Source organism: Psammomys obesus, unplaced genomic scaffold (genome assembly GCF_907164565.1).
Source record: "Psammomys obesus unplaced genomic scaffold, mPsaObe1.curated_primary_1811, whole genome shotgun sequence".
In the NCBI taxonomy this organism is placed as follows: Eukaryota; Metazoa; Chordata; class Mammalia; order Rodentia; family Muridae; genus Psammomys; species Psammomys obesus.
Window position 1 is genome coordinate 5489605 of NW_026588752.1, and position 12783 is coordinate 5502387.

Genomic DNA, 12783 nt, shown 5'->3' on the forward strand with positions numbered 1-12783 from the left:
ATGGCTGTGTTTTAGAGGGCTGTCTGCTCTTCCTAAAGGACCTGGGTTCAGTTCCCAGCACCCACATGCCAGCTCACGGCTGCAACAGGTCTGATACCTTTACCCTAATGCACATACAAAAAAATTAAATAAATTAAAAAAAAAAAACCCCGTCATTCACTAATTGTGGTTTTTGTAACAGGGCTTTAACACTACCTAACAGCGGCCCACTGTCCCAGGCAAGATTATAGCTCGTTTTTCTGTTTTACCATCCAACAAAGCGATCAGGCAGGAGCAGGAACTCAGGCTTCACCCAGGATGTCACTGATAAGCCACGGGACAGGTCAGTCCCAGCCTCAGGATGCAGCTGTTTTGAGAGCAGTGTCCCCAGAACATGACAGCATGAGTCATCTGACTGCATCTATTCTGTTCCTCCGTTCAGGCAGGAAGGGTCTAGCTCCCATGTCAGAAGACGGTCCTGTGGTTCGCTAACTGCGTAAGGATGGATCTTCATGATGTTTGAAAATCCCCAGTTCTGCTGGACATGGTGTTTCACATTAGCAACCGCAGAACTTGGGAACCAGAAAGATAAGGACAAATTCAAGGACAGTGTGGGCTACACAGTGAGTCCCAGGCCAGCCTAAGGCACAGTGAGACCTGTCTCAAAAAAAAAAAAAAAAGTGCAAACTCTTCTTCAGTTACCTCCCAGTAAGTTCAAGGCCTGGAAAGAATACAGGAGACTGTCTCAAAAAAAAAACCAAAAATCAAACAGCAACAACAAAACATCTGGATGAGGTTCCATAATTTTTGCGCAAAATGCATGTATGGGTCAGGTATGGGGTGCTCACATTTAGCCCCAACACTCAAGAGGCAGAGGAAGGTGGCTCTCTGTGAGTTAAAGGCCAGCCAGGGCTACTGAGTGAAACTCTGTCTCAAAACAAACAACAAAAGTCCAGGTGTCTGTTGCACCTCAGAGACCAGGTGTTTGCAAGCATAATTGGTAAAGCTGAGATGGGGTCACAGTGAAGTGAGCAAGTTAATCTGAAATAGACAAGAACACAGTGGGAAGAGTCGCTAGCACGACGGAGCCGTATGAGGAGCACAGACTGTAGGCAGCTTCCGGAGTCTGGGAGATTCAGGCAAGGGTCCTCCTTGGAGTCTTGAGAGGACGTGAGCCTTGCAGATACCTCAAGGAAAGGCTGCTGGCTGCAGAGGGGCAAGAATGCCTCTCTACCCTTTCAAGCCACCCGGCGTCTCGCGGCTCGTAAGAGCAGCTGTAGGAAGCTAACCAGCGCACAGCAATGCTGTCCTGAGTTCTGCTGCGTCCCTGGTTCCTCGGGGTGTCTGGTGCTGCCGGACACGAGGCCAGGAGTGGAGGATGGGTGGGGTCTGCAGGATTCCGGCCCAGCTGGGAGTACCTCAGGGAGAAGACTTTCTCCAAGGATTTCAGTGTCTCGGCCTTCTTAGCTCAGAGCTCTCCCAGTGAAACGGCAGGTCTCAGACGATCTTTAGTGAAATGGCTTATGCCCGTTTATTCGAGGTGGACAAGGACTATATAAACCTTGGGGGGTGGGAAGCAACGCCAGGGCGGTTGGGACTGGAATGCTGGTGTTGCTCTGTTTGCCTCCAGGTGCCAGGCTACCTGACTACCCGGGACTACCCTGAGAATTGCCGGGTTGGGGTCTCCAGGCTATGCACCCCAGGGCGTGCAGGCACGGAAGCAGGGAGGGACTGGCCTGCCTCCTGTGGGTCTCAGGATTTAGACACTTCTCTGGCCTTTCTCTAGCTCCACGCCTGTTTTCTCTGGGTCAGCCAGTATATGTGTCCCATACAGTGAGAGGTTTTGGAGTTTGAGTGAGTGTTCCCTTAACCTAATCTTAGAGCACTGGTAAAGTCACTATTAATGTTTGGGATTTTTGTTGTTGTTCTGTTGGTTGGTTGGTTGGTTGGTTGGTTGGTTGGTTGGTTGGTTTGGTTTCTCCAGACAGGATTTCTCTGTGTAGCCCTGGCTATTCTGGAACTGGTTCTGTAGACCAGGCTGACCTCAGAAACATGCCTGCCTCTGAGTGCTGGAATTAAAGGTGTTGTCATCATGCCCCAGCTCAAATCATTATTAATGTAGACGATGGCTCTTCAGGTTCTTACTGTAAGCAAAGACACTGGAGATGAGGCAGAGTGAGCCCTGAATTAGCAGCTCTCTTACTGCCCTGGCTGCCTTGGTCAAATGGCTTGTCACGTCAGTCAACACAACCATCAGGAGCCCTCCATGTACACTTTGGGGAAAGTAGCTACCTCAGCCAGAGTTGTTCCAAACAGCTTGCATCAGACTTTCTGCTAGCTCTAGCCTAGGTGAACCCTTCATGACCCTGCAAGCATGTCCACCAGGGCCAGAGGAGCTGCACCCTGAGCCTGGATGAGAGATGCTGATTGGTGCTATAGAGGGAAAGCACCAATTGATTGGTGGAAACAAACCTCTATTTGCATATCAGACCCCTTCCTTTGGCTATGTATGTGGAGATCTTACTCCTGACTTTCATGCAAGGCAAGGTTTTGGCAGTTTTTGGTAGAGCAGGTTGAGCTGGTAGGACAAAGAAAGACTGGCAAACACAGCAGTAAGGGGGTTACAGTAACAGCCTTCCCAAAAGGAAGCTGACAGCAGTGTGGAGCAAGGGAGGAATGGCAGGATGGATGGCACAGAGCGGAATTCAGTGAGGGAGGGGTCCCAGGGAGGGGTCCCAGCACCGGAGGCTGGAACGTTGGTGGCTGCTCCCTAATGCTGTTACAGATCTCAGCTGCTGATGGAAGGATGCAAAAGCTACCAAAAGCAGAAACCTGAATTGCTGTCCTCACCTACCCACAATTCTAAAAAGAGCAAAAGGACCCCAGCCGTGCGATTCGAACTGCCAAGGGCAGTGAACTTAACTGGGTTATCAGGCTTTTTTTTTTTTTTTAAGCCTTCAACTTTCTTAACATTCCCCGGCGTGGACTGGAATTCGCTGGGGGAGAGAGAGCGGGGCATCTGCTCCAGAGGCAGAGAAGGCACCCAGGTTTCCTGGGCTGGAAAAGCTGGGGCTCCTGCCCACACCTGTGCTCGTGAAGCAGGGTCCTGAAGGAGGGTCCGGGAAGGCCTCCGCATCTCCCTGGCAATGCAGGTCGTCTGACCCCCAAGCCTCACAACCACACATGAACTTCAAATTGGCCACCAGACAGAGCAACAGCTACAACACGCTACCTGGGGACCCAAGAACCAGAGAGCCAGTACTCTCCTGCCCTGCCAGGGTCTCTCCTACCCACAGCTCCTCCCGCGTGCAGCTTGAGCACACTGGTTGGCTGGGGGAGGCCGGATGGAGCCCTGGACCCAGAGCTGCACAGCCACTGTGAACTGCAGTCCCGGGTTGTCCGGGGAACGACATCAGGTGCAGGTTCAGGCGCCTGGCCATTTGGAAAGGTAGCTTGAGACTGAGCGGAGCAGGCAGCAGAAACTGCTCTGAAGCCTTGGTCACTTGGCCACTGTTCACTTGTATAAACAAGATGATAGAGTTACTCTTCTTAACATTTGTGTTCAAAACGGATTAACTCAGGTCGAAGATGTCGCTTTAGGAAAGGGAGTCCTTCGAGGCTAGACGTGACCTGAACATTGATATTTCATACAATATATAAAAACCCAGAGGAGGCCTCGCCCGTTCTCAGGAATGCCCCTAAGTCTGTGTCTGAGTTGGAGCCCCAGATTGGGTAGTTCCTGGGCGGACCTCGACTCTGGGTACAGCACCTCCCCACACTTCCCTAGGCTCCTACGCTGCTTCAGTGTGGTAGCCACGCAGACTGTGGGCAGAGAAGAGGCTTTTCCCAGGCCAGCAAGTGCTGCACAAGGCACCCCCAAGTCAAGAGGTATAATCTGGTGCGTTTAAGTTTAAGGGTCTGTTTAATCATGTGGGGGGCCCCTCCCCCATTACCTGGTAGGCTCAGCCCATCCTAAGACTTGCCCACAGGGAAAGGCTCCAGGTCGATGTTGAGTCTGGTCCCTGGATGAGTGCGGTGTCCCGCGCCCTCGATGGCATGGCCCTGTAGTCTCTACTGTGTCACCTCAAAGCCAGCGAGCTAAGACACGGGAATTCCTCACTCTGGTCACTGTGGATGAAATGGCCAAGGCAACACCATCTTGTTCTGACTCTGTTACGTGCTCGCCTGAATAGTTCCCTGCCTTCTACCCTCCTCCCTCCATGATCACACCTGCCTTGGGTAGCACATTTGAGATTTCCACGGCATTGACCATGATCTGGATGTATTAGCCAAAATAATTATACTAAAATAACCAGAAAATATACAAGTAAAAAATAATTGTCAAGTTATGTCTAAAATAACTACTATGCTCTGCTAAGAATGAAGGTTTCAAGGTTACTCTGACCCTCATCTAATTTTGATATAAATTATGGTTTTTGTGGGGTTTGACTCTAAAAACACTATCCCTAAGCTTGAGCATATCAAATATTCAATTTATGATTCATAACGAGCAAAATTACAGTTACAAAGCAGCAACAAAATGATTTTATTTTGGGGGTCACCACAACATGAACTGTATTGAAGGGCCACAGCATTAGGAAGGTTGAGAACCACTCAATAGAAAGGACTTAAAACTTCTATTCATTTTTATTTTTTTAGGTTTTTGGAGACAGGGTTTCTCTCTATAACTCTGGCTGTCCTGAAACTCTCCTTTGTTGGGACAATTTCCCTGAGTAAAATCCCTAACAAGGGCTGGCCTATGAACTCACAGAGATCTGCCTGCCTCTGCCTTCTGAGTGCCAGGATTAAAGGTGTGAGCTCAGCTTAAAACTTTTAGTTGGCTTCATCATTGTGGTTGTCAATCACTATCTTCTGTGGATCACTTCAGCTGAGAGCGGAGGAATCCTGATGTCCAGACCTGTCCAAAAGCTGCTCCCAGCAAAGCCTACTCCCTTCACACAGGAGCTACGCACCCTAGAAAGAGGCCACGACACCAGAGAATCCCACTGCCACTGCTGCGGCCTGTCTGGGGCCTGATGCTGCGCTGAATGATTGCTGGTGCTTGCTGTCCATCTGCCCAGATGGGAACCAGACCCCGAGGGCAGAGGGGTGGCCAGCCTCTACTGTGAGCGCTGCAGCCTGCAGCCAGCTCACCAAAGCTCCCCTTACCCTGAGCCCACCGACCCACCGACCCACCGCGTCCACCATGATCCTGTGCCTTTGGTTTTGGTGACACAGTGAGTGGCTGCTAGAAGAGCCCACCTACAGTCACAAAGACAACTCTGGTTGGGGCAGGGGCTACAATGCCCAAGCCTCAGTCACCATTCCAAACCAGATATAGCCCTCTGGTCTCTCTTAAAGAGAGGTTTGAAGCCAGGACCTCTCACACCCTAACCAGCAACCATACCCCTAAGCCAACAAGGCACTTAACATGTAAACTCTAGGTGTTAACCAGTCCATCTGCAATTGTCTTTTGTTTTCATGAATTTCCCCCTCTTCCATCATTTGTCAGGGCAAGATTTGATTCTGTCCCCTAAAGTGAAAGGGGGAAGAAGGAATGACTCTAGGGTTGATAATCATCAAGTTCATTTTGTTTGTTCGTTTGTCGGTTTGTTTGTTTGTTTGTTTGTTTGTTTTGAGACAGGGTTTCTCTGTGTAGCCTTGGCTGTCCTGGACTCATACTGTAGTTCGAACTAGCCTCAAACACACAGAGATCTGCCTGCCTCTGCCTCCCTGAGTGCTGAGATCAAAGGCATGTGCCACTACCAGCTGGCAACTGTCGAGTTGAAATGTGGAAACTGTGTTTAAGGGATGGAAAACTGGGTACCAGGAAAGGAGCCCCAGAGCGCAGGACTCTGGGCTAAGAAGAGAAACATGGGTAGTTTAGAGGCAAGGCCCACTGCTCGGAGCTCCCAGCCTGAGCGCAGCTTTCCTTGAAGAGGGACTTGTGTGACTCTAAGATTCAAATGGGACTATTTTCTTCATTCTGACGCTGTGATATCCGGGCCTGGCTAGCACTGTCCCTCCCAGGCTGGCCAGTTTCTAGAGTCTCTGGAATGAGGGCTTCACACATAAACACACCTGCAGAGCCCACACCTACAGCCACCTCTTCCTCCAGATCTCACGCTAGGTCAGTGTTCGCTGCCCCAACCACCCAGAGTCTCCTGAAATCATTAAGACTAGCTGAGCACACACCTGTTAACTCTCCTTGTCTCTTCCTTCCGTGAAAATCACAATGCAGGTAGGGTCTTGCTAAGAAGGCAAACGCAGTTATGGTCACTTAGGAGGACATGCTCCCTCCCCTATGAGCAACAAACCATGTCTTCACTGGCAGTCATCTCTAACGGTTTGCCATACCTGAATACTCAAATAATAAAATGTAGTAAAACTCCAGTGAGAGGAAGGAAAGAAGGAAGGAAGGAAGGAAGAAAGGAAAGAAGGAAGGAAGAAAAAAGAAAGGAAAGAAAGAGAAAGAGAGAGAGAGAAAGAAAGAAAGAAAAAGGAAGGAAGGAAGGAAGGAGGGAAGGAAGGAAGGAAGGAAGGAAGGAAGGAAGGAAGGAAGGAAGGAAGGAAGGAAGGAAGGAAGAAAGAAAGGAAGAAAGAAAGAAAGAAAGAAAGACTCAGAGCCCAGGTGCCCGGCACCATCATGGCGGCCCCAACGCTGAGGATTCACAGTCCTGCTGCAGCTCTCTCTCCGTGGTTGTGGAAGGCACAGGGGTCAGCATCCCATCCCCTGGAAGTGTTTCTGGACAACCACTTGGCCAGAATCTGAACTTCGAGATCTTACGTCACACAACGGAACACTATAAGCTCGGAGCCAGGGCCCTCTCTGGTTCCTGTGAGACCTGGCACGCGCCGTCCATGCGGCTGCTGAAACTGGGATGGCTGGCGGGGACTTGTCCACGTCCTCTGCTCGGATCCATTTGTTCTCCAGCTGCACAACATTGGGATTCAGAAGTCAGCTACCTCAGACCAGACATTGCTGCACAAAACAAAAAACAGCAAAAAACACCAAACGGGCTCGTCCGGGATTTGAACCCGGGACCTCTCGCACCCAAAGCGAGAATCATACCCCTAGACCAACGAGCCGCCACGGAGAGCCGGCCCGCTGCTGGTCTCTGGACGTCTCCATCGGGCGACCCGGTCCGGGTGGAGTCTCTCCTGTGGGCCTGCCGCAAAGATTGCTCCAGTTCCTTTCTCCTGGGTCCCGGAGGCCGCGGGAGGTTCGGCACTGGCGAGGGAGACGCCCCGGCGCCGACAGGTAGGTCAGACCCGCAGGCGGCGGCCCGGGGCCTCCGGGAGGGGGCAGCGCGCATGCGTGAGCCGCGCAGCCGCACGCCGCGGCTCGGTCGGGTTAGGCGGAGCCCACGCCTGGGGCCGGAAACTCCAAGGGGACCGCGGGGAGGGCCGCAGCCATCATCGCCCGGCTAGCTCAGTCGGTAGAGCATGAGACTCTTAATCTCAGGGTCGTGGGTTCGAGCCCCACGTTGGGCGGGTAGTTTTGTTCGCCGAGATGCGCTGTATTCAGCGGGGTTTACAGAGAATATTTTATAGCTTTAACCTGACACCTTATGAAGGTATCGAATTTACACAGAAACTCCTGATGTGGTACAAAGGCCGTTCCCCGTCCACGGTTCAAGAGGGACCTCACTTCTCGGGGCTTCCTTGAGGCTCCCCAAGCCCAGCAGACTGCTCTGCCTCCTCCCGCGCCTGGAGGCGCTAAGGATGGGCCCGGGCAGGCCTTCCTGCCCCCCGGCCTCACCAGGCTGTAACAGGCTGGTCTGACCCGTGGCGTCGGGGAGGCGCCCCAGCTCTGGGTCCTTGCAAGACTGTGTTTTGCCAGCAGGGCCTGAACTACAGTAAGTGCCAGCTTTCCGCCTTGGGGAGCAGAGATCGCTGTGGAGATGTGGACGGTCAGAAAAGGAAATAAACATGACGCTCCCCACCCCCGATCCCCGCGCGCCCTTTTTGAAAAGCAGGGTCTCTGTGTAGGCCTCATCGTCCTGCGACTCCAGGCGTGGTCCAGGCTGGCCTCGGAAGACCAACCTGCCTCTGCCTCCCTGACGCTGGGGTGACAGCTGCGAGACACCGCCCTTGCTCTGCAGCCTTTTAAAGTAACAAAAAGTATGAATTGGGGCTGGAGAGAGGGCTCAGAGGTTAAGAGCACTGGCTGCTCTTCCAGGGGTCCTGAGTTCAATTCCCAGCAACCACATGGTGGCTCACAACCATGTGTAATGGGATCTGATTTTCTCCTCTGGTGTCTCTGAAGACAGAGCATGCATGCATGCATAAATAAATAATTTTAAAAAGTGTTACTATAATTTAAAAAAAAAAATACACGAATTGTTCTGAAACAACAACGGTGTTTCTTGTTGCAGGTCAAACCTCTAGAAAGACAGGGTCGAGACCGCAAAGACCCCCGTACAATCATTTTGCGGCCACAGGCCTGTCCTTGCTAAAACAGATAAAAGAAGAAAATATAATCGCACCCTACCTGTTGTAGAATCACAGGGTAAGGTGAACCACCAGCCCCGGGAGGCCTTCCTCCCTGGAACGACGCATCAGAAGCTTCCAAATTTACACTGCACCAAGGCTCGTATTTTGGAAAAATTTTATCCAAAGATGAAGCCAAGCATTATAAAAGCACAGTATTATTATCTATTCCAAACATACACTAAAGCTAAGAAAGTGGATTCTGTGGTTTTGTGTCTGCCACTGAGCTATACACCCAGCCCCAATCTATATATTTCTAAAAGATTTATTTATTATGTATACAAAGTTCTGCCTGCACCTGCACCCCAGAAGGGGGCACCAGATCTCACTACAGATGGTTGCAGCCACCATGTGGGTGCTGGGAATTGAACTCAGGACCTCTGGAAGAGCATCTGAGCCGTTTCTCCACGGCCCCAAGCCCCAGCCTATAATTTAAAAACTAATGTGTTGTCTTAGAAGTTAATCTATAAATAATTGAGTTATATGTGAATATATGTGTGTGTGTGTGTGTATGTATGTGTGTATGTATGTATGTATGTATGTATGTGTGTACATACACGAGGTGGACATCTGTAGTCCCTGTGTGTTCAGGAAGAAGAGGCAAAGGGCAGGTGACTTGGAGGCCAGTCTGATCTACATAACAAGACTCTCTTAAATATTTTTTTTAAAAGGAACCGCAATAAAATTGAGCACCTCGAGCTGAACAGATACCGTTTTTAGTGTCAACTAATAATTGGCGGTTCGTAACAGGTCAAACTGCGGGGCAGCAGGGGCACATGACTTTGGTCCCAGCTCTCCACTTTAAGCCCAGGCAGAGGCAGGCGGATCTCTGAGTTCGAGGCCAGCCTAGTCTGCAGACTGAGTTCCAGGACAGCCAGGGCTATGCAGAGAAACCCTGTCTTAATAACCAAAATAAATAAGTGAATAAAAGTAAAATAAAACAATAGTTGAAAAGAAACCATATGACGTTTTGTAAACTGAAAACCGGTTTATTTGGAAACAAAACATTGCCTTGAAATGGCACTTTCAAACTTACTTGAGGTCAAGACACGCTTGTCTATTTATATAAAACCCCTCATTCCCAACAGCTGCCTCTCCATAGTTTCCACTTTCCAGGTATTTAAGGGGCCTAAAACACTGGCCTATTACCCCGGGTGGGACTCGAACCCACAATCCCTGGCTTAGGAGGCCAATGCCTTATCCATTAGGCCACCGGGGCGGACGTCCCACCGGGGTGCCTCTTCCGGGGGTTCCCTGCGCCGGCGCGCGCTGCTCGTGCGCGGCCCGGCCGCGGCCAGCGCCGACCCCGCCGCCCGGGGCGCGCTAGGTGCAGCTCACCGCAAGCCTCACACGCGGCTGCGACCCAAAGGAGCAACGACTCCGCGCCACGCCCGTGCCGAGAGCCGCCCTCGCCCTCCGCGGCGCTGCCTGGGCTGCGGGGTGGAAGAGGCTCCCCCGGGCAGAGCTGGCTTTTCCGCGGAAAGGGCGACTCGATCCCGGAAGTCCGGGAGCCCTGGCAGAGGGTAAACAGTGGGCAAAGGGAAGCGGGAAAACGGAGACGCGATTAGGAAAAAACAAACAGGTGCAGCGACCACGAAGGGACTCGAACCCCCAATCTTCTGATCCGGAATCAGACGCCTTATCCATTAGGCCACGCGGCCCCACGCCAGCTCCCTGCTCAGCGCTCTCCATAAGGCCAGCTCAGGCGCCTACTGCGCATGCCTCAACTGCAGAGGGTCGGCCCGCCGAGCTAACCCGAGTGAGCTGCCGGGAGCGGCGGCCGTGCGGACCGGGCGGCCGGCCTCCCCTCGGCGTCCCCCGGACTTCAGGAGGGGCCCTTCCCGGGCGCAGCGATCGCGAACGCGTGCTTAGGGCGCGCTGGGCTCCCGCGGGGTGCCGGGGGAGGCTGTGGGGGAGGCGGGAGCGCCCGAGCGAGCTGCGGATTCCCAGGCAAGCCTTGCGCGGCTCCCCACTGCCCGGCCCCAGCGCGTCCAGCTCGCGCACCCGCCTGGTGACCTGAGCGGCGACACTCGGCTAGGCCCGGCCGGCCTCGGGCTGCCACACCCGTCTTTGCTGGTGGTTTCCTGGGGGGGAGCTGGTTGCTTTCTGAAACGGCTCCTCACGATGTGTCCCCCAGGCTGGCCTCGAACTCGGGGATCCTGCCCCGCCGTGACGGCCTGGCTCCTGTGACCCAAAGATCTAACCTGTGTTCCTTGCTTCTCACCCTGCTGGGCCTCTCTGCTCCGCCCTACATCGTCCCCCACCTCTCCCCCACCCCTGGGGGCGTCTGGTTCCTCTCTTCTGAGCTTTAGTGTATGCGAGGAATGACCGCTGCTGAGTTCCTCTGACCAGTGTGCTGTGTGTTTGATCACCTCATACTGTGAGGGCAAGGGCTTCCCCATCCCCCCACCCCCACCCGTAATAAAGGTGTTTACTGTGAGGGATGGCGGAGGGAAGGAGGGAGAGCCTTCTCCTTTCCCTGGATTAACTGGGAGGGAGCAGGCACCCTACCACCAATTCAGCCCTTCTTTCTGGGTTCCCTGTCCCCACTCCCCACACCTCAGTCAGCAGCTCGAGGAGATCTCCTCCAGCGTTGGCTCTGATGACCTCCACCAGCGTCTGGACAAAGTCCGAGCCCTATTCATCCCGATAGGCCACACAGCCTAGGTCAGGGGATGGGGCCAGAGGGTCAATCTTGAGCTGCTGTGCTCTGCATCCCAACCCTCGGGGCGGAGGATTGTGGGTGGAAGGAGAGAGGAGGAAAAGCAGAGAGCATTCTGGGTGTCTGGCTTCTGACCAGAGCAGGGTCAGGGGCTCCTTGCATCAGGAAGAAGTTGCTGGTATTTGTAGAGCGATGTGTGAGAAGAATCAAGGTAGAACAGACATTTTCTGCGGACTTGCTAGGTACCAAGCAGTGGACAGGGGCCCAAGGCCTGTCCTGGAAGAGCTTACGCAAGTGCTTGGCACAGGGAGCACTTGACAGGAGCTTGTTACTCTGACTGTAAAGACTAAACTATAGGAGGAAGGTGTCCTAACTGCAGCTGGGCTGGTGCGCCACTCAGGTCTTAGGGCAGGAAACTAGGCAGACAACAACCACAAGCCCCTTACCCTCTGCAGCTGCATAGACTGTAAGGATGTCTGCTTGGCCAGAACTCCCTGGAGTGGAGCTAGAGCTGCAAAAAGAGTCGGTTCCCGTTACCAGCATCCCGACTCCACCTGCCCGAGGGTCTTGTCATCTCTGGTTCAGAGGCAGCAGTGGGCAGTGGAAAGAACTCAAGGCAGGAAAACTGCAAGCCGTACAGCATTCAGGCTGGAGCCTCTGAATTAGTTAGTTCCCCTTGCTAACTCCAAATTGCCAGGCTCAGGTGGGAGCAGAGAAGCCTCCGAGTCCCTCACAGCTTAAGGAGACATTTCCTCCGTGGGTCTTGGTGAAGAGGGAGCAGAGGTGACAGCAGAACCCAAGCTCACAGTCCTGAAAGTATGCCGAGAATGATCCCCACTACTGGCATGCCAGGCTCTAGCGGGCAGGCGGACCCACCTGAAAAATCAGCATGGACCTGGAGGACATCTGCGTGGGTTAGGGAGCACCGGGGGTGCTCTCAGCCAGCGCCAGTACCATGGGAGAGCTCTTGGCCCCACACCAGGATCCCTGTTCTCTGGAGGAGGAGGCAGATCCTTTTACTCATGGGAGCCTCAGGACAGCAGTGGGGCAGGCTTGCAGGGCTGCCAGTATTCATACGGGCTCAAGTTTGTGGGGTTGACTCAAGGGGAGGCTGGAGAAGGGCGGGAAAAGGCCAGTGTGCAGGCTTCTTGGAGGAGGTGGGTGGGAAAGGTAGGAGGCCAAGGGCTGGCAGAGAAATGCCAGGGTGGGTGGCGGGGCTGGAGGCAGGGCCTCTTACCCCCCAGGCCTACAGCAGGAAGATCTTGGGGCAGTGCGCGGCTGCGGCTCAGCTCCCGGGCCAACACCTCTGGCTGCACTTCTTGACCAGCAGCGCCCAGCAGCTGCCCCTGTGGCCCCCCACGGGCCATCAGGGCCACCGGGGCACAGCTCACAGGATCCTTGTGAGTGTCTACCTTTTCCCGGAACTGAACCAGCTCCTCTCAGAAGGCCTGGAGTGGTAAGGTCAAGGTCTGAACCAGCCCCTGGCTTCCATCCATGGGGCTGGGGGAACTTCTCCAGCCTCTGCCTTGGAGAGCACCCTTCCCAAGGCAGGGAAATGACTGTCTCATTTCCCAGTGACAGCAGGAAGTCAGAGGCTAGACGTATAGATGTACTTCCTGCCTGGGATGTGAGAGAAACCCAGGAAGCTT

The 12783-nt window shown here is 53.4% G+C and overlaps 4 non-coding genes and 1 pseudogene across 4 annotated transcripts; 1 reads left to right on the forward strand and 4 right to left on the reverse strand.

Annotated features, from left to right (window-relative positions):
• Positions 1 to 6996: 6996 nt before the first annotated feature.
• On the reverse strand, positions 6997 to 7068 carry Trnap-ugg (transfer RNA proline (anticodon UGG)). Its single transcript has one exon. It is a non-coding gene; the product is annotated as a tRNA-Pro (tRNA).
• Positions 7069 to 7400: 332 nt separating this feature from the next.
• Trnak-cuu (transfer RNA lysine (anticodon CUU)) lies at positions 7401 to 7473 on the forward strand. The gene has a single exon. It is a non-coding gene; the product is annotated as a tRNA-Lys (tRNA).
• Positions 7474 to 9618: 2145 nt separating this feature from the next.
• On the reverse strand, positions 9619 to 9691 carry Trnar-ccu (transfer RNA arginine (anticodon CCU)). Its single transcript has one exon. It is a non-coding gene; the product is annotated as a tRNA-Arg (tRNA).
• A 369-nt stretch (positions 9692 to 10060) lies between these two features.
• Positions 10061 to 10133, reverse strand: Trnar-ccg (transfer RNA arginine (anticodon CCG)). The gene has a single exon. It is a non-coding gene; the product is annotated as a tRNA-Arg (tRNA).
• Positions 10134 to 10173: 40 nt separating this feature from the next.
• LOC129674421 (putative caspase-16) lies at positions 10174 to 12501 on the reverse strand (annotated as a pseudogene).
• Between the last annotated feature and the right edge of the window lie 282 nt (positions 12502 to 12783).